We start from the raw sequence: 20,980 nt of genomic DNA on the forward strand, positions 1-20,980 counted from the left end.
TTTTTTGAGACGGAGTCTTGCTCTGTCACCAGGCTGGAGTGCAGTGGCACAATCTCGGCTCACTGCAACCTCCACCTCCTAGGTTCAAGCAATTCTTCCGCCTCAGCCTCCCGAGTAGTTGGGACCACAGGCGCGTGCCATCATGCCCAGCTAATTTTTTTGTATTTTTAGTAGAGACGGAGTTTCACCATGTTGGCTAGGATGGTCTCGATCTCTTGACCTCGTGATCCGCCCACCTCGGCCTCCCAAAGTGCTGAGATTACAGGCGTGAGCCACCGCGCCCAGCCTAAAAGTTTAGTTTTATAATACCTGGGGCTGGGTTACCCTGGAGGAGGCAGCCTCTGAGTGTTGGGAGTGAGGTGCACCAGTCCATGGTGCGGTAGGATTTCCCAAGTCTGGGAGGATGAAGAGCAGCAGGGCCTGCACCTACCTGCAGGAACTGCCTTGGGTGGTGGGACCTTGATGCAGTGTAATCATATAATGTTTGTCTTTTTGTGACTTGCATATTTAACTTAGCATAATGTTAAAGCATATGCAGCATAATGCTGTGGGGAGTGGCTGCAGGAGAGACTGGCCCAAAGGCTGCACGGCCCTTGACCCCGCAAGGATCCCGAGGCCATGGGCTGGAGGAATGAAACAGGGGCAGGAACTTCCCCGAAGGACAGTGGGAGCCCGAGAGCCTCTTGTTGTCCAAGGGATGGGTCACTCTCAAAGTGGGGAGATGTGATTGGTCACCACCTCAGGGGTGGTGGGACCAGGCCAGTTATGAAATGACTGAGAAGAATGAAGGAGTGTGGTATTTCCTGCCCCTCGTATGTCTCAGAACAAATTTATGCCCATGATATTACTTAATAAACACAAGACATGATTACCGGAAAGTCATCGGCCTTCCCAATTGAGACTCTGTGCTTTCGTTTATACTTTTAACTTTTTAAAAATATTGACTTGCTATATATCTGAATTATCAAGACATGGGCCTGTGCTCTCGTATGTGGCTGTAACAGTGAGTCTTGGGGAAACAGACCAATAAAATAAAAAGTCCCCAAAGTCACTGGACTCCTCTAGGAATGTGCAAGATGTTCTCTGAAGGAGGTGATGTGATTTGGCTGCATCTCCACCCAAATCTCATCTTGAATTGTAGCTCCCACAATTCCCATGTGTCATGGGAGGGACCCAGTGGGAGGTCATTGAATCATGGAGGCAGGTCTTAGCCTGCTGTTCTCATGATAGTGAGTCTTATGATAGCTGATGGTCCTGTAAAGAGGAGTTCCCCTGCACAAGTTCTCTCTTCGTTGCTGCCACGTAAGACATACCTTTCTTCCTCCTTCACATTTTGCCACGATTGTGAGGCCTCCCCAGCCACGTGGAACTTGAGTCAGTTAAACCTCTTTTCTTTTCATTTTTTTTTGAGACAGAGTCTTGCTCTGTCACCCAAGCTGGTGTGCAGTGGCATGATCTCTGCTCACTGCAAACTCTGTCTTCTGGGTTCAAGTGATTCTCCTGCCTCAGCCTCCTGAGTAGCTGGGACCACAGTGCATGCCACCACACCTGGTTAATTTTTGTATTCTTTTAAAAATAGAGATGGGGTTTCACCATGTTGGCCAGGCTGGTTTCGAACTCCTGACCTCAGGTGATCCACCCACCTTGGCCTCCCAAAGTGCTGGGATTACAGGCATGAGCCACTGCATCCAGCCACGTTAAACCTTTTTTCTTTATAAATCACCCAGTCTTGGGTATGTCTTTTTCGGCAGTGTGAAAACGGACTAGTACAGGAGGAATCTAAAAATTTTGCCCAGACAGGCACAGATAACAGGGTTGAGGTCAAAGCCCCAGCTGGCCGAAGAGATCAAATAGGCAACCGTAGCAGCTCAGCCTGCAGGTGTGTGAACTCCTGAGCAGAGGCCATAGCCATGGTTACTGAAGTGCAGAGCTAGAATTGAGTCTTTGGAACCTGAATACATGATGGATTTCTCAAAACAGAAATTAAATCAAGCAATGGGAAACATAGATAGTAAATCAACTCCATATTCCTGATTATTTTTATACCAAGTTAATTTTAAATGCTCTATTTCTATAGGAATCAGTGAGTCTTCCACTCATCTACAGCTCCAGCTTCTTATTTTTTTCTAATTCTGGGCCCTCTCACAAGCCTGATTTTTTTCTTTTTTAACACCACCAACGGAATCTGGGGAAACCACATTTACATCTCAGATGCCTCAGGCAGCCAGCTCTCCAACTGGAGCATAAGCTTATTTCTCTGAGGATGAGGACATTCATTGTGACTTAAAAAAAATCCTGTGCTTCAGTAATGCAGCCTCCCTTCTCTGAATTTCCATTCATTTGAATACTGCCTCTCTCTAACAAGACTCCCATGTTTTATCCCACACAAATCCACAGGGGCTGGTTACCTGTGAAAGTTGGGGAGAGAGGAAGGCAGACAGGAAGAGAAACAGATTAGGAGCAGCCAGGGATCGAACTCTCAAGAAGGCCACAGGTAGGCAGGGAGCAGAGGACGATGGGGCTGTTTCTTCTTCCCAGCCAATTCTTTCTGAGAAACGTGCCTCTCTGTGACAAGCAGTAGTGTTTCCTTGCAGGCCACCTTGTGTGTTTCTTTGAATCACATCTGCCGTCTCCGCAAGGTCAGGGTCCCTGCCTCACTCCCAGTTCCTTGGTGCCTGCCACAACACTGATGCTCCATATATATTTGTTTAAAGAATAGATGACCTGTAATCTCAGCCCTTTGAAAGGCTGAGGCAGGAGGACTGCTTGAGCTCAGAAGTTCGAGACCAGCCTGAGCAACATAGAGAGACCCCCGACTGTCTCTATGAATTATAAAAGAATTAGCCAGGTGTGGTGGTTGTATGCACCTGTGGTCCTAGCTACTTGGGAGGCTGAGGTAGGAGGATCACTTGAGCCTGGGAGGTCAAGGCTGCAGTGAGCATAATCATGCCACCTCACTCCAGTCTGGGTGACAGTGAAAACTTGTCTCAAAAAAAAAAAAATATCCTCTTGCACAGGGGAGTACAAACTTGTTGATGATTTTCAATTAAATCTTAAAAGCCTGTTTTGTTGATGATACTTTACTAGAAACTTTGTTATTATGTATGAGGTCTTATTCTTACCAGATTAGGCTGTTGGCCAACTGACTCTGCCTCTGCCTGTCTTGAATTGAAATTTTCCAAAAGAGAGGATCTGATCCAGTGAGTGGTGGCCCTGGGGCCTGGTGGCAGAGTCCCTGGTTCAGAGGATGGGAATCTATGCCCACCATCCCCAGCAGGGCCAGTTTGCTGACGGGGACCCAGAAAGCCTGAGACTACCCCGAACACTCAGGGGCCTTAACCAAGCAGAACCAAAGGCACACTTACGTTCTCATTATTCTGATTAGTAACTAAATCCTTAGACAGTAAAGGATATGGAGTTTCAGGGATCTTATTTGACCTGTTCAAATTGTAGATTTTATTAGGATAGTTTTCTTGCTTATTAGTAATTAAATCTCCATTAAAAAATGGGTTACATCCTGTCTGTGAATTTTAAGTGAGCTATGCTCACCAGAATGTGCTAAATTTTATCCTTTGAAGTGTTTAAAATTTAAGCAGACTGTCTCCTTGAAGATTTCCTATTTGCCTTTTTCACCTTTTTCTTTTTTTTGAGCTCCATGTTTGCACATCTTATCCTATCACAATCTGAGCTGCACTCAAGCTCAGCGATCCAAAGGATTGAAAACAATGAGAATTGTATTCACAGTGTACAAAACTTGAATATATTTTCATCAGAAATGCAAATTAAAATGTGTGTTTTCAAAAGTTATTTTTGGCTTAAAATGTACAAAATTATCTGTGAAAATTTAAATGCTATGAATTGTCCGAAGTATAAGTCAAATTGATTTAAATAAAGCTGTGATGTTTATTTACATTTTTTGAAAAAGTGATTACATCTTATTAAATATTTTTTGTTTGTTTGAGACGGAGTCTTGCTCTGTCTCACCCAGGCTGGAGTGCAGTAGCACCATCTCGGCTCACCCCAGCCTCTGCCTCTGGAGTTCAAGCAATTCTCCTGCCTCAGCCTCCTGAGTAGCTGGGATTACTGGCATGCACCACCATGCCCAGCTAATTTTTGTATTTTTAGTAGAGACTGGTTGCACCATGTTGGCCAGGCTGGTCTCGAACTCCTGACCTCAGGTGATCCGCCTGCCTTGGCCTCCCAAAGTGCCAGGATTACAGGTGTGAGCCATCACACGCAGCCTTATTAACTATTTTTATAAAATTAAAGCTATTTTACAATTCTGGCATTTGGCATCCATCTAGTAGCCAAGGGTCTAGAGTCATTGTCATTGTCTTTTACAGGTTAAGTTTCAACACACACATTTACCAGTTTTTGAGTACTAAGAGAGTCTGAGCTGAGCCTGTACCATGAACCCCAGCTAGCTAGCACATGCCCTGGAACCAGGGATTAGAGATGAGTTGGGAGGAAAGGGAAAATGAGATTAGCTATGCAAGAATCAAATGCATTTATGCCAAGAGGGAGGATTCAACAAGTTAAATAATTAGTCTGACCTCGAAGCTTCCACAGCTCATATCCTGCCTGTATCTGAAGGGGTGACTTTCTGTGGTGTCACAGATGTTTACATCAGTGGGACACAGCAGCTTTTTATCTGAGGCCACGTGGCAAGAGAGTGAAGTGTCTCCCTTGGCCCTGAATGGTGTTAGTCTTGAGAGTAGATGTTTAGGGTTAGGGCAAGCTCTGAGCCAGCGCAGAGGCAGAGATGCTGTGTTCCTTACTGAGTTTATATTGTGTCTGTTTGTGACTTGCAGGACCCACTGAAACACGGGTCCCATAGCTGGGCTCCCCTTACCCAGGCCTAAGAGCATGATTGTACTGGCCTGGCCTGTAGAAACGTAGATAAACAAGATTCTTGCTCTGAAGATCTAGACTGTGGGAGTTTCCAAGTTTGGAAAATCACATCTGCTGCACTCTCGGACTCTAAACTGGGCTGTTTGCATCTATGTAGCAGGCAAGTTGTGCTCAGGCCCTGCCCAGCCAACTCCAGTGCAGTGATACCTATCAGGGCAGAAGGGTTCTCAGCCCACCACCCTGGAGTCAGATGTTCCATAAGACATCAGAGAGGACTGCCTACAAGCACCTAGGGCTGGAAGTGGAGATCCTGTGAGGCATGGGATGTTTTCTGGAGGGACTCAAGAAACACTTTTGATCTTAGGGAAGGTGGTGGATAAAGGAAATTACATTAACGGTTTGACTTGAGCGTCTGGTGGCCAGGCAGGCTCATTCACTAAAGCTAGCCTTCAGTGGGTACCTTGTTCATTGATTTGCTTAGCTGTTTGTAGCTTTCCTCCTCCCGTCTCTCCAGACACTGCCGGACTCTGGGGGAGAGGCCGGAGTGTGGGCATCATCTGTTCACCGCAGGATCCTCTACCACCTGTGGCCATAGCCTTCCAGGGAAGGGCCTGGGCTTTGCAATCTGGATACCCACAGCCCTTCACACACCGTGATGCTGCATAATAGACGTTGCAGAACATGCAGCTGACAGCATGTGCACCTTCCCTCTGTGTCAGAAGACACTTGTGGATCCTGGGAAATCTCCTGTATCCCATCACTGACTCTTGCGGTTAATAACGGCCGTTGCTGCCATTTACCAAGAACCTCCTGTGTGAGGCTTCCTGGCATACATTGATCTCTGGTCCTCACTAAAACCTTGCGAGGAAGGTACTTTTATTCCCTGTTTAGAGAGAAGAAATGGAGGTTCAGGGAAGATGAGCTACTTGCCCTGGTGACAGCTGCCGAGTGGTGGAACCGGGATTGGAGTTGGTCCACTTGACTCCAAAGCCATGTCTACACACACAACCCTTTCGCTCCTGCCCCGCCCTTTCCAGTTCTGTCTGGTGCCAGTTAAACCATACCCTGCCTTCAGACGTTGGGCTCCACAGGAAGCTCCAGCATAGCAGAAACACTGTGTGCAAGGGCCCCGGGGCCTGCTGGGCACCCCCACTCTGCAGAACCTCCGTGGGTCCTGACTGCAGGCACCCACTCCTCGGCTCTTGCATTTGCCTCAGCCTAGGTTAGCCAGGTTCTATGGATCTTGGGAGACGGAGCTCAACACGTCCTAACTGGTCTGCAGCTGGGGCACCCGCCCTGCCCTGGACTCGGTGGCATGTGGCCCTGACCTTCCCTCCAGCTCTCCACCCTCTCCCTGCACCAGCTACTGGAAGGCAGCCTGTCCTGCTGCCCATCAGAGCACCCAAGATACGACATGCTTTCTTCTCCTCCCTTCACTTCCCAGCTCTGCTCCCCATATTTCTTATGCAAAGTTGCTCTTCCACAAGCCACATTTAGAATGAAAAGCCAAAGTGGGAAGAGAAAACCCGACATTTACATGATCTGGGCCAATTCCCCTGGGTAGCTGCAGCTTCTTGGGGTCCTAGAGTAACAAACCAGAAGAGGAAACTTTCTTGCTCAAATACATTTTACAGTTTCCCCCTAAACACCCACACACCTACTGTCTTCACATTTGGGCTGTGCTGCGGTATAAATGTGTCCCCAGAGCTTACGTGTTGGAAACTTAATCCCCTATCAGCAGCAGTGTTGACAGTTTGGACTTTTGAGAGGTGTCGAGGGCGTGAGGGCTCTGCCCCCCAAGTGGATTAACAACGTTATCTTGTAAGATATTTTGGATAGTAAGGAGTAAGTTTGTTAGGAAAGCATGTTCGGTTCTCTCCCTCATGCAATCTGTCTGTCTCTCTGTCTCTCTCTGTGTCATACTCTCTTGCCCTTCCGTCCCCCACTGTGGGATGACACAGCAAGAAACCCCTCACCAGATGCAGCCTCTCAACCTCGGACTCCCCAGCCTCCAGAGCGGTAAGAAAGCAATCTCTGTTCTTTATAAATCATCCAGCCTCATACATTCCGTTACAGCAGCATGAAATGGACTAAGACAGGCTGCTATAACAAGATACTACAGAATGGGTAGTTTGTGAACAATAGAAATGTACTTCCCACTGTTCTGGAGGTGGGAAAGTTCAAGACTAAGGTGCCAGTAATCAGGTATCTGGTGAGGGTTCGATTCCTGGTTTGCAGATGGCACCTTTGTTTCTTCTCACAGGGTCACTCTCCTGAGAGCTCCATCCTCCTGACCTCATTACCTCCAAAGGCCCCACCTCCTAATGCCATCATGAGGATTAAGGCTTCACTATATGAACTTAGGGGGGATACATACATTCAGTCCACAGCACCCACACACCACACATGTGTTTCCGAGCTAGGGGAGCTGTAGTCAGCCCTAAGCAAAGGTATCTGCAGCTTCCTGCAGCAGGCCCCACACAGAGCAGACGCACAGTCATATGAATATATGGCTGGATTCCGTAAAGGAGAGAGCTTTGAGCTTGGGTGGAGAATGAAACAGGTGACAGATGCAAAATTCTTCAGTTACGGCTCCTCTTTTTTCTGTTTGAACATTAGGTGTTATTTTGATAGAACAAGGCTTGGGCAGCATCAGGCCTCTGCAACCTTAACTTGTTAGCACTCTGAGCTAACAAACTAGCCCCTAAATACAGACAAAAGCAGATGGTGTTGCAAGCGCTTAGTACACAGAGGGAGCCTCTGCATGCCGTCTCACTCCTGCATTGTCACAGCACACTGGGGCTCAGCAGACAGGAGGCTATTTATGGATTCACAAGTTAAGAAGTATGTGTCTGTTGGAGCAGGAAGAATCCCAACTCCCTACTGACACCTTCCAAATGGCAGCAGAGTAACCCTCAAGTTGCAAGCTGTCTCTAGGCTCAGCCTCCAGTTTCCAGGACTCCTTGACGGACAGAGGACCCTGTCAGATTTATCCCTGCTGAAATGTGCCTGCCTCAGTCAGGCATACCTCTTGGTCCAGGCGAAAGCCCTTGCTCAGACCTCAGCATATTCGGCAGTGGACAAATTCATCTGCAGACTGAAAGTTGAGTTCTGTTCAAGTTCAGGACAAATCTCAAGGCAGATTTGTAAAGCTTGAATTAACATTTGAAAGCTACAAACATCCAGGACTGAAACTCTTGACCGCTGCCCCCCCCGCCCCCAACCCCAGCCGCCAGCCCAAAAAAAAGCTACTAACAAAACACTGAGTCCAAATAAACTAAGTTAAAAATGTCTGACTCTTTTCAACTCACGTGTGTGTGTGTGTGTGTCTCACACACACACACACACACACACACACAGAGAGAGAGAGAGAGAGAGAGAGAGAGAGAGAGAGAAAGAGAGAGAGAGAGAGAAAGAGAGAGAGAGAGAGAGAAAAAGAGAGAGAGAGAGAGAGAGGAGACAGAATCTCTCTATTGCCCAGGCTGGAGTGCAGTGGTATGATCATGGCTCATTGCAGCCTCTACCTTCCAGGCTCAGGGGATCCTTCCGCCTCAGGCTCTTGACTAGCTGGGACCGCAGTTGCATGCCCCTACACCTGGCTAATTTGTGTATTTTTTGTAGAGATGGGATTTCACCATGTTGCCCAGACTGGTCTTGAACCCCTGGGCTCAAGCGATCCACCAGCCTTGGCCTCCCAAAGTGCTGGAATTATACGCATGAGCTACTGTACCCAGCTGACAATATGTTTTAAAAATCATTTCTATGTCTTCTCTATTCAGCCGGCAGATCTACAGTGTTCAGTTCCAAGGGACAGAGGCATTAACATCAACAGGTGGAATCCAGCCGGTGGACTAGCGTAGGGCAGGTGTGGGGGCTATCCTGTCTTTAAGCCCAGGGGGATGAGACTGGATTGCATCTCTAAGGCCTATTTCTTGCTGCAGAAAGGGAAGTGGATGGGTGAAAAGTAGGGGAGGCAGGGAGATGAATTCCACGGCCCTTAAAGGAGCCCAGATGTCCTGATCTCAGACAGTGGTGGTGGGGTTGAGAGAAATGGATGGATCCAAAGGTGTTTGGGAAGTAGACGCATCTGCCCATCACAGCCTCCCTGGTTTCTCAGCTTTGCCCCGATTGTGGTTCTGATATTCCCCGGCACTGAGCTGCTCGCCTGGAGGGTTCTTATGCCTTTGGTTCCTTGAGTTTGCCCCCTCTTTGGCAGTTTCTTGCCCTGAGCCCCCAGCCCTGCCTCCCTAACCTGCAAAGTCACAACAGATGCATTTGCTTGTGGAAGCCCAAGACACTTTTCTAAAAAGTGCTTGCTATGCTCCAGGATTGGGCTAGGCTCTTGCATGTGTTTTCTTGCCGAATCCTCCCAATAATTGCAGAAAATCTTTATTATTCCCGTTTTACCGATGAGAAACAGGAGCCTCAACTTCCTGAATAAGGTCACATAGTTACAAAGTGATGTCAGACAGGAGACAGATGTGTCTAACTTGAAAATCCATGCTCTTCCTAACACATGGCCAGGTATTAAATTTACTTCTATTATTAAGAGACTATATGACATCATTGCCTGCCAGTGAATGATTATAAATTTGGGTAACCTTGAGCAGAGAGGCACTGTCTTGATTCTCAAGCAAGACATAAACCTTGCTACAACCTAGCATCAGCAAGCCTAATAATGAAGACATTTCTTTAAATGTAAAACAACATGCCAAGAGGACACCATGATCCATCCCCATGTCACCCCCCAAGCACCCACGATTTTTTTTTCCTATTAGTTCATTACTGCTTGTTTTGAAACCAACAGAAAGCTGACACAGCATACATTTTGTTCTGCAATTTTAACATGTGGTTGATTGTTTCACTGCATTTTAACTTTCTGTCTAGCTCAAGAAAAACGTGGTTAAAAAAATACTGGAACAGTTTTTGAACACTATAAAAATTTTGCCGTTTAATCATAAAACTGTGAGCTTCTTGGGGGCAGCAATGGGCGTTTTTATTCACCATTGTGTACCCAGCTCGTGACACGTGGCTCGGCTCTGGAACTCGTGTCAGATGACACGGAACCGAAGGAACGCTTCACGATCAGCCAGCGCACCCCAGGCCAACAGCAAGACTGAAATTGATCCTTCACTGCCTTTAAAAGATCTCACTGAGCCCTGTAGCCAGCGTCATGGAGAAGTAGCCCCAAGACCCCCGGAAGGGTTAGTTCACCTTTCTCCTGAACCGTTTACCCATATCCCTCGCTGACCCCCGATTTGCTATTGAGTCTCCCTCCTTTTGATTCCCAATTAGCCTCCCCAGAAATGGACTTTGTTAAGGGTTGAATTTCACCCCCTACAACTTCGTATGATGAAGTCCTAACCCCAGTGCCTCCGCATGGGACCTTATTTGAAATTAGGATCACTAGATGTAATTAGTCAAGATTATGTCACTGGAGCAGGGTGGGCCCTAATCCAGAATGACTGTGTTCCTGTCAAAAGAACACCAGGTGAAGAGCAGACACACAGACAGAATGCTGCATGAGGACTGGGGTTCTGCTGCCACACAGCAAGGCATTACTAAAGGCCAGGAGAAAAGCCTGGAACAGGTGCTTTGCCAGTGCCTTCAGAGGTTGAATAACCCTGCGGACACCTTGCTCTTGGGCTTGGCTGCCAGAACAGTGAGACAGGACATTTCTGTTGTTTTAGCTGCTCTCTCTGTGATATGTCGTTGCAGCAGCCCCAGCCAACTAGCACAGCCTGCTAACTGGGTCTTGCACTTCGTTACCATCTTGCTGGCGACCCTGGCTTTTCTCCCAGGCCCTCTGCCTCTGGCTACTCCGAGTGATCGGTTCACCTGGCCAGGCTGCCCCACCTGGATGGTGTCCTGTCCCAGCAGCACTGACAGAACTATAAGAGAGCTGTTGTCCAGTTGTTACTTCCGTGTTTTATACCCAGGTGACCATTCCCCTCAGAGGTAACCTAAGGTGAGCAGGGAGTTGGGGTGTGGCTCCTCCGTGAGCACCTAGGGACCCCTCTCCTGTGCTCCACCACTTGGAGCCCACTGGCTTTAATAATGGGGGATCGAGGGGCTGAAGAATTCAGAGAAAAATGATCAGACCTCAGTAGAAGCCCACAGCTTGTGGCTGTGTTTATGGCATCCACCTGGCATCCATACCTTCCCTTCCTTTTCTGACCCAGATCAGACTGCACAGCCCTGGACAGGCAGGAGTTGAGAGGAGATGCAGGAAGACCCTTTCTTCTGGGACACTTTGCTGCCTGACAGGTTCACCAGGATTGGTGTGCTCCTCCCTGGCCCTGTGATGACAAATTCTGCAGCCAAGGAAGGTAGATATGTTACAAACGTTCAGAAGATGGAACGTCTCATTCTCTTCCAGCTCTGTGCTACTGTTGTTATAGTTGTTTCATTAACGACCACCTTTGTGAATCGGTGCCCCTGCGGTCCTGCAGTGTCCTCTCTGAGAAAACCTCAAGACCTTTCTCCTAGTGGGAATGCTAGACACCAACCATGTTCCGCACTCAGGAATTCTTGATGAACGACCAAAGGCCATGACCTTGTCGTCATCTTCTGATGGGCATTATTAGGAGGCTAAGAAAGAGAAGTAGCGGGTAAAGATGTACCTGTCTTGTTAGCAGATTGTTTTTTGAAAATGAAGAATTATTAGTTAAATAAGAAAGCTCCAGAACCAGACTCAATGCTGATTTTCATTCTGTGAGTACTCCTGACGCCCTCATCTAGACGGTTCCACTTGGATGGTGCTGAAGGTACCTGTGTGCTCTGCCAAACAAGTGGACAGAGGAAAGGGTGCACCTTACCCTTCGTTAGGACACCTCTACATCATCTCCAGGAAGAGAACACAAAACCCCAGGAGGCAGCCAAAGCAACTTGGAGAATACAAGGATAAGGATGTAAGTAAAGATTGAAATTCACCTGGGAAGTGTGCAGCTGTGCTGAAATCAGTTACGGCAAATGAAAGCAGCACAAGCAGCTGGGTGTCCGGGGGCCTGAGCACCAACCACCCAGCATATGCCCAGAGTTCTTGGACACAAAGGGTCTCTGCCCTCGGGAAGCTTCGAATGGGGCTGAGAAGATGGGTGTGCACATAGAGAGCAACTAGAGGACAGGAGAAGACCAAGCAACGGGAGAGCGAGAATCCCAGCTGGATCTTCTGTTTGGGTTGGAGTTTTAGGGGGCAGTGGGACAGGGAGAAAAGAAACTCCCATGGGAGTAGGGCCGTGGACTCATGAGCCGGAGGGGCAGAAAGAAGAAGCCTGCAGGGCGCCTGGGTGTAGAGGTGAAAAGGCGTTCACTTTGGCATTGACTAGATTCTCATGACACCGGGCAGGTGACTTCACCTCACTATGCCCCACAGTTTTCTGCTGTAAAAAGCAGATAATATGTACCTTTGGAAGCTTGATCTAATAACTAAAACAACATCACATATGAACAGGGTGCAGAACATAATAGGCCCTCAATCAAGAATAGCTACTTATTTTTAGTAGGGACAGGGTTTCACCATGTTGGCCAGGCTGGTCTTGAACTCCTGACCTTGTGATCCACCAGCCTCAGCCTCCCAAAGTGCTGGGATTACAGGCATGAGCCACTACACCCGGCCTACTAAAAATATAAAAATTCGCTGGGTGTGGTGGTGTGCGCCTGTAATCCCAGCTACTCAGGAGGCTGAGGCGTGAGAACCACTTGAACCTAGGAGGCAGAGGTTGCAGTTAGTTAAAATTGTGCCATTGCACTCCAGCCAGGGTGACAAGAGTGAAACTCCATTTCAAAAAAAAAAAAAAAGAATAGCCACTTATAAGAGAAGCTTAAACTCTGCTTATCTGACAAAAACAATATGGGGGTGTCTGTGTCTAAATGCCCCACCCCACCTCAACTCACCCACCACCTGTGCTTTCTAGAAGTGTGGCTTCAAGGAAATTCGCCAGACAGAGACCAGAGCATCCTCACCACAAGGATTAGATCTCAGGTAACACAGAGCAGGGCTGTCTGGGGCCCATTGCCAGCGTCACACACTACAGAATAAAAATTATTGCAGAGAGAGAGAGAGAGAGAGAGAGAGAGAGAGAGAGAGAGAGATGAATGGTCAAATCTCCTACCTGCTTATTATGTAAAGTGAAATTTAGAGACAAAAGAGTTTGTAATCAAATGAAGCAGAGAAACTGACACAGAAAATTGATTATGTCGTGAAATGTTTAACCTTACTGACACAGGGCTGGTCCCCTGCAGAGTGCTATAAATCAATAGGAACGTGTCCCGGCTGAGCCGGTGTCGGCAACCTGGATTTGCCCAAGCAGGAGGCAGAGCTGGCTCTTGTGCAAGAAGAAACCTGCTCCTATTGGAGGAGACGGAAGAATATAGTTCTTTTTCTCAACAGAACTTAGACAGAAATGCCAAATCCTGCACATGTTCTATAAGAAAGAAAATCCACAATTTCAAGTACCTTCTTAATTCTACTTTAAAAAATATATCCTGTATTTATGAATATAATACAATAAGCAAAAATTCTACAATTCCTTTGGAAACAAAACAAAACATTTATTAGCCATTACTCTTCCTGACCTGAAATTGGTGACAGCTCTTTGTTGGAAAGTGACATTTCATAAGATGCTGAGTGTGAAAGCATAACAGATGGTAAACACGTTTTCTCCCAGTCCCAAGACATGACTATTATAAAAGGATTTGTGGAGTTTAATACTGTATTTAAAGCCAATTTTGAAAATTGACTAAGTTGGTTCTGTTTCTTCTACTATTAGTTAGGCTTTTTTCCTCTGGAAAATATACTTTTTTGTGGGCTTATTTCTAATTTTGACATTTGTCAAGCTTGCAAATACAGATAAGAAAATAGATAGGTAGCATTTCTAAATGAAGAAATACAATACCGTTAGAAATAAAATCTAAACTGGACCAGATGTGGTGGCTAACGCCTGTAATCCCAGTACTTTGGGATACAGCGGCAGAGGCAGAAGGATTACTTGAGGTAAGGAGTTCAAGACCAGCTTAGGCAACATAGAAAGACTCCCATCTCTACAAAAAAAATTTTTAAAATAATTAGCCAGGCATGGTGGTGTGAACCTGTAATCCCAGCTACTCAGGAGGCTGAGGCGGCAGGACTGTCTGAGCACAGGAGTTCAAGGCTGTAGTGAGCCATGATCATGCTACTGCAATCTAGCCTGGACAACAGAGTGAGACTCTCTCTAATAAATAAGTAAATAAATAAAATAAACAAAAACAAAAAACTGACAGTTTCCATAGACAATGAGCACTATGGGCCATTAGCAGGTCTCAGGAATGGGTCCATTTGGCCCCATCATCAAACTTTGGGCCTGTGGCTGAGTCACTCAACTTTACAGGTAAAGCTTCACCTGTAAATGGAAATAAAAATAGTAACATTTGCTTAGTATAACGTGTGATCTACAACATATTATAAACTCCCTGCATATGCATGTGTGGTTAGATGTTGTTTAAGAAGACAACTCACCAAGGCCTCACTGACTACGGGGCAAGATTGGTTTCAGCTTCAGATCAGAAGCTGGGTTTTGTTCAGTCTCTTAAGGACACCTCCCACCAACCATGCTGAGAAGATGGAAAGGAGCTCCCTGGAGAAATTGCCTCCGTGGGGCCCAAGCACCTGACACCCCATTTTATGTTTTTTACTTCGTGGTATGTCAGCCAATCAGGGTTTAATTGCAGAAGACAGATACCACCCTAGCTATTTCCAGCATATAAGGATTTACATTCTTACGAAACCTTTGGAAGATCAGAGTCACCGCAGTTCCTCACCACAAGTTCATGGTTTCTGCTCTTAGAAGATCAATAAGAAGCACTCAGAATGTCTTTCTTTCTTTGGTACATGCTCATGTTTGCTGAGACTTGGCTGTACATCTCAGGCCACCCCTTCACAGTCGCCCGAATGGTCCCCCCGTGAACAATCCTTGTTTTGGGACCCAAGTCCATTCGGAGATGAAGTCGCCGGCATCAGGCAACAGGACTGGGGTGATCTCTCCGCATTATTTTCACTGTATTTGGTCAGTGTGAGGGTGGGCAAAACCCTTTCTTCATCTTGTCTTTATCTGTTGGAGGCTTGCAATGTTCATCCGCTTGCAATCAAAGAGAAACAAAGTCAATTTTTTAGAGTGAAGGCAGCCTGCACTTAGCAGTCCCTAGAACACCATACAGCAACCAAAATGACAAATTCGTGATTTACTGTGGGAAGTGTGTCTGCCAAATGGACTGGAGCCTGCAGCCTGGGAGGGGGGACCACGGCATCCTTTACGTCAGAGAGTCAGGTGCCTCCCCTCAGGGCAGCACAGGAGACACAGCCTCATTCTTGCCTTCCCACTCCCCCCATTGAAGGGTCCCATCAACCATCTGCTCCTAGTCTTTCTTCAGCTATGGCATCATGCCATCCATTAGAATTTGGCTGTCTTCCTTCACTCCCTTGATTACATTTAAGATAATCATTCTTTTTTGAAACACCTCCCAACCCATCCGCTGCCAAAACCATTGCTTGGGATGTGACAGTTCTATAGAAGTCTGGTTCTGTCCCTTAGATATAGATTATTCCTAACTTTGCTCCCAAAGGGAAACCCCATTTGATGTTGGGAGGACGTATTTTCCGTCCTTCCACCGTGCTGCAGACATTCACTGAGAACTGCTTCCAGCTTTCCCAGCCTTCTGCTGTCGATACATCAGAAGGGTAAAGGGCTCAAAGCACACACTTCTTCCCAGGCAGTCAGAGGCTGCCCTTATGGGCAAAGGTGAAAATGAAGAGTAGACGATCATGGTAGGAAGAAAGAATACACTCTCTCCAGATGGGGGAAGGATTCCTGGGGTCTTGGACCAGGGAGAGGAAGGGAGGACACCTCTCTCTGGATACCGAGGAGGTTTGCGTTGACATAGGAAAGTTGGTTCAAAGACAAGCGGGAGTTGGGATGGAACTAAAGCTGCATTTGGCTTTCCTCTTCATTCATGTCTTCCTGTCTTCTTTGCTTACCTTCTTTATTCCAAGTATTCATTGTTTTGCTTTAGATCCTGAAACAGAGCTTATTTTTGTCTTTGACTTCAGATATTTATTATCCTAATATTCTACTTGAATGTAGGATATCGGGGTAATAAATCTTAAATGGTCACTTGTTTTTAAATGGTCAAACAATTCAGAAATTTACTTTCTATTCCACTTATCTATAGAATATTGGGGTAATGAATGTCTCAACGGTTTTTACTCTGATTCCATTAAAAAAAGTTTAAATGTACTTCATGTGTGTTTCAACTTTTCAAATTCTCAAAATTATTTAGTGAGAGTGTAAGACAAGGTGTGAAAAACAGCAACAACAGCAACAAAGTTACAGATGGTTATGTCAGAAGTATCTAAAGGAGTCAGAGAGTCATGGGAGTTTGACCCCAGCTATACCCAAAACGTAGGTTAGTTGTTTGCCACCTGCAGGGCCCAACTTTCAAGAGCAAGGTCTGGTATAAAGAAAGTTATTTATTCCGAGGCTAGCTTAGGAGAAGAAATATAGGCATCCTGCCTTCAGTGTTCTGCTTCACTTTCGGAGCTGAAAGCAGGTACTTTTAAAAGGCAGGAAGGGAAGCAATCAAGTGGGGGGTCTTTGTGTTCGCTCTGGTGCCTTATCTACTGGGCAGCTGAGCTGGTGACTGCTGGCACCTTTGCGGGCACAGGACTAGGCCCAAAACTCCCCAAGTGGGAGGGAGAGTTCCAAGGAAACCTCCTGGTGGGTGAGAATTCTGTATTGGGCATGCTTCGGTCTGCAAATCGACTGCTAACTCTCCAGGATTGTTCTGTCTTGGTGCCTGTAGTCGGGTGAACTCGCCCTGTAGGGAGTGTCTGGTGATGGGGAGATTAAAGGTTATATTTGCATTTCTTTTTTTTTTTTCCATTTATTTATTTTATTGCATTTTAGGTTTTGGATTTCTAAAGGACTAAGTAGAAAGTGGGGAACTGTGGAAAAGAAGAAAAGAGAAGAGAAAATTTAAAAATAATGGTAACTCATTCTCTTCTTCTTAGAAAAAATGGGGTACTCACTTGCACAGCCACATACACACCCAGTGAAATCTGACCGGTTCGGCTGGGCCAGATGTCATAAGAGCAGCCACAGCCACATTTGACTTCAGCTGTGAGGCTTGACCATCAGCCTCCTTGGGAGGCGACTACATGAAACTAAATTCATCAACTAAAGACGGCCATTATCAATCATGAACTGTGCTAAAACCATCCAGTGTATAAACTCACTGCAACCCCCTTACCAACTTTTACAGGACTCTTAATTATTTTTTAGATCTGTGTCTCCCAAAATGCAATTTCTAAGACGCTGATTAAAATGCCTTTTCTGTTATTTGCTGCTCTGCGGAGTTTTATTTCTTATCAGTTGACAAACGTATAAATGGCAAATAGCTAAATACTTCTTTGAGGGCTTTTTACACATATACCCTCTGCTGCAGTATGGCATTGGGAAAGAAGCTGCAGTGATTTCTACTAGGGGTGCTAGTAGGCTATATTATTTTATATCATTAGATCACATCATGCATCACATGTATGCTTTAATTAATTCATGCATTTATCCATTTGCTCTACAGAAATGTATATTAAGCATCTATTCTGTGCTAGCAACATGCTAGATGTGAGGGCTACAGAAAAGAACATAGCATCTGTGACGTGATTTATTTTGTATATTTGTATATTTATATATTTGTATTCCATATATTTATATTTTATGTGTGTGTGTGTGTGTGCATGTGTGTATATATATATGGTCTTTATCTCTACTTAGTTCCTAGAAGCCTTGGAATCTCCAAAAGAATACGTATCTGTATCCTAATGATTGACCTTTGGCTGGGGGCTCCTGGATGTCCTCAGGGTGGGGTTGGTTGCCAGGGGAACCAAGCATGTTATTAGAGGGTTGGGACTTTCAGTCTTACCCCCAACCTCTGGGAGGAAAGAGAGATTGAAGGTTGAGTTGCTCACCAATGGGCAATGATGTAATCAATCATGCCTACATAATGAAGCCTCCGTAAAAACGCAGGAGAGGGTTCCAGGAGCTTCCGAATATCTGAAGGTGGAGGTGATGCACCCAGAGAGGAAAAGAAAATCTCTGTGCCTTTCCTGCTTGTCTTGCGCCATGTATCTCTTTTCATCTGGTTCATCTGTATCCTTTGTAATATATTTTGTAATAAACCAGTATATGTAGGTAAAGTATTTCCCTGAGTTCTGTGAACTGCTCTAGCAAATTAATCGAACCTAAGGAGGGGGTGGTGCACACTGCAATGTCTAGTCAGTGCTTCAAAAGCACAGAGCACAACCTGGGGCTTGCAAGTGACATCTGAAGTGGGGAGTCTTGTGGGACTGAGCCCTCAACCTGTGGAATCCGACGCTGTGTCCAGGTAGACAGTGTCAGAATTAAATTGATTAGAGGACGCCCAGCTGCTGTGCTCTGAAAAATCGACTGCGCAGTGCATGGGGAAATGCTCTGCACACCTGGCGTCAGGAGTGTAGAGCTGAGAGTAGGAAGAACACTTTGTTTTTTTTCCTATATCTCTTACAACATTTTTCATGTTTTAAAGAATCCACCATTTTGATTAATGTTTCTCGGAATGTAGTCCCTGGATGCATCGGCATCCCTTGAAAACTTGTTAGAAATGCAAACTCTTGGTCCTTACTTCAGACCTACTGAACCGGAAACTCTGCAAGTGGAGAGGAGATGGGAGGAATTTGTGTTTTAACAAACACTCCAGGTGATTCTAGTGCATGCTGGAGTTTTAGAACTACTGTTCAAGGGGAAAGTAAAAAGGGAAAACACAATTCTCTATGATAAATGCCAAAGTGAAGCTGTACTCCAGGTGCTACGGAGACCAAGTAGAAATCACCAGGGAAGGCAGGGAATGCATCACAGAAGAGACAGTGTATTAACTGATTTGGGAGATGACTGGGACTTTTCCAGGGAAACAAGACAGGGAAGGGTATTGTAGGCAGGAAAGGCAAGAATGTGTGCAACAGCTGGGCACAGTGGCTCACGCCTGTAATCCCAGCGGTTTGGGAGGCTGAGGTGGGCAGATCACCTGTGATCAGGAGTTCGAGACCAGCCTGGCCAACACGGTGAAACCTCATCTCTACTAAAAATACAAAAATAAGCCGGATGTGGTGGCACATGCCTGTAGTCCCAGCTACTCAGGAGGCTGAGGAAGGAGAATTGCTTGAACCTGGACAGTGGAGGTTGCAGTGAGCCAAGATTATGCCACTGCGTGATCTGGGTGACAGAGCAAGACTTCGTCTCAAAAAAAAAAGAAAAAAGAATATGTGAAAGAGGAGCACGTGGATTTGGGTAGCTGTTGGTAGTTCATGTAGTGAGGGTTTTAAAAACAGGATACTCAAAATGGAATTGGGTTGACTGAGATTGAGTTCTCAGTTGAAGGGCAAAGTGGAGTCCATAACTTAAAACTGCCTCACTGATTTGACCTGAATTTCTCTTCTTCTCTGTTTCCTTGGTAGTGCCTTTTGAAGGTTGATATTACTGTTGTCAACAAAAAGAGTCAAACTCTGAAAAATATTTGAAGACATGTACTCTGAGCCAAATATGAGTGACACTGGCCTGCGACTCAGCCCTAGGGAGACCCTGGGAACATGTTCCCGAGTGGCTGGGGCATAGCTTCTTTTTATTCATTTTAGGGAAACATGAGAAGTTAACCAAATCTATTTAAGATACACATTGGTTCAGTTCAGACAGGTGGGACAACCCAAGGGGCAGGGTGGCCAGGCTTCCAGGCTACAGGTAGATTTTAAAATTTTCTGACTGATTGGCAGTTGGTTCGAAGAGTTATTGTCTGTTGAACGGAATGTCTGGATAACAATAAGAGGTTGTAGAAACCAAAGTTTTATCATGCAGATGAAGCCTCCAGAGAGAATAGATTGTAAATATTTCATATCAGACTTAAGTGTTGATGTTAATGCTGGTTGGCTTTTCCTGAATTTCAAAAGGGAGGAGGGCATGATGAGGCATGTCCAGCACCACCCTTCCTGCTCAGACCAGTCTTTCAGGTTAAATTTGGAGGGTACTGGCCTAGAAGAGGAAGTCCATTCAGATGGCCGTGGCGGGGTGGGGGAACTTCACATTTTATTTTTGTTCTTGCATTCTCTAACAGCATACATATCTTTATCTAAGGTTGGTGGTGCCAGTGATATCCTACATTCCCTTTTCTCTTAGAAGGCCTTGATATGCACCTTAGGAATGCACCTTGTAGGAGCATGTCATGACTAGGCTCTGTTAGGTAGACGGATCCTTTCTACTTTCCCCATATTTGTAATAGTTGTGTTTGCTTCATATGATGATGGGTATTAATTAATATTTAATATTAATTTAATATTTTTTAAATTTAAATTTTTAATATTAATTAATATTAAATACCCAACATATATGATGTTGGGTATTAATTAATGACCCTGAGGATGTCTGTATCCTAATCAATTCATCTCGGTTTATCAGCTAGAACTCTTTGTTGTTTTGTTTTTGTTTTTGGAGACGGAGTCTTGCTCTGTTGCCCAGGCTAGAGTGCAGTGGTATGATCTTGGCTCACTGCAATCTCTGCCTCCCAGGTTCAAGACATTCTCCTGCCTCAGCCTCCCAAGTAGCTGGGACTACAGGCGCACGTCACCACATCCAGTTAATTTTTGCATTTTTAGTAGAGAAGGGGTATCACCATGTTGGCCAGGATGGTCTCCACCTCCTGACTTCATGATCCTCCTGCCTCAGCCTCCCAAAGGGCTGGGATTACAGGCATGAGCCACCGCGCCTGGCTGAACTCTGTTTTGTTTCAGTGTTTGCTGTATGGTTTGCAATAAACACCTTCCATTTATCACAGTCTACTTTCAAATAATGTTATATCATCTTTTGTATAGTTGAAGAATCTTACCACCATTTCCCTCTCCTGGCCTTTGTGCTATGATTGACATACACTTTAATTCTATGTATGTTACATATCCCCGAATACCTTATTATTACTTTGCTTGAAACAGTCGACTACTTTTCAATTAATTAAAAAGATATTTGAAAAGTGAGGGGAAATGTATTTTCCGCATACCCACACATTTACCATTTCCACT

Source organism: Cebus imitator, unplaced genomic scaffold (genome assembly GCF_001604975.1).
Source record: "Cebus imitator isolate Cc_AM_T3 unplaced genomic scaffold, Cebus_imitator-1.0 Scaffold103, whole genome shotgun sequence".
Taxonomy (NCBI): Eukaryota; Metazoa; Chordata; class Mammalia; order Primates; family Cebidae; genus Cebus; species Cebus imitator.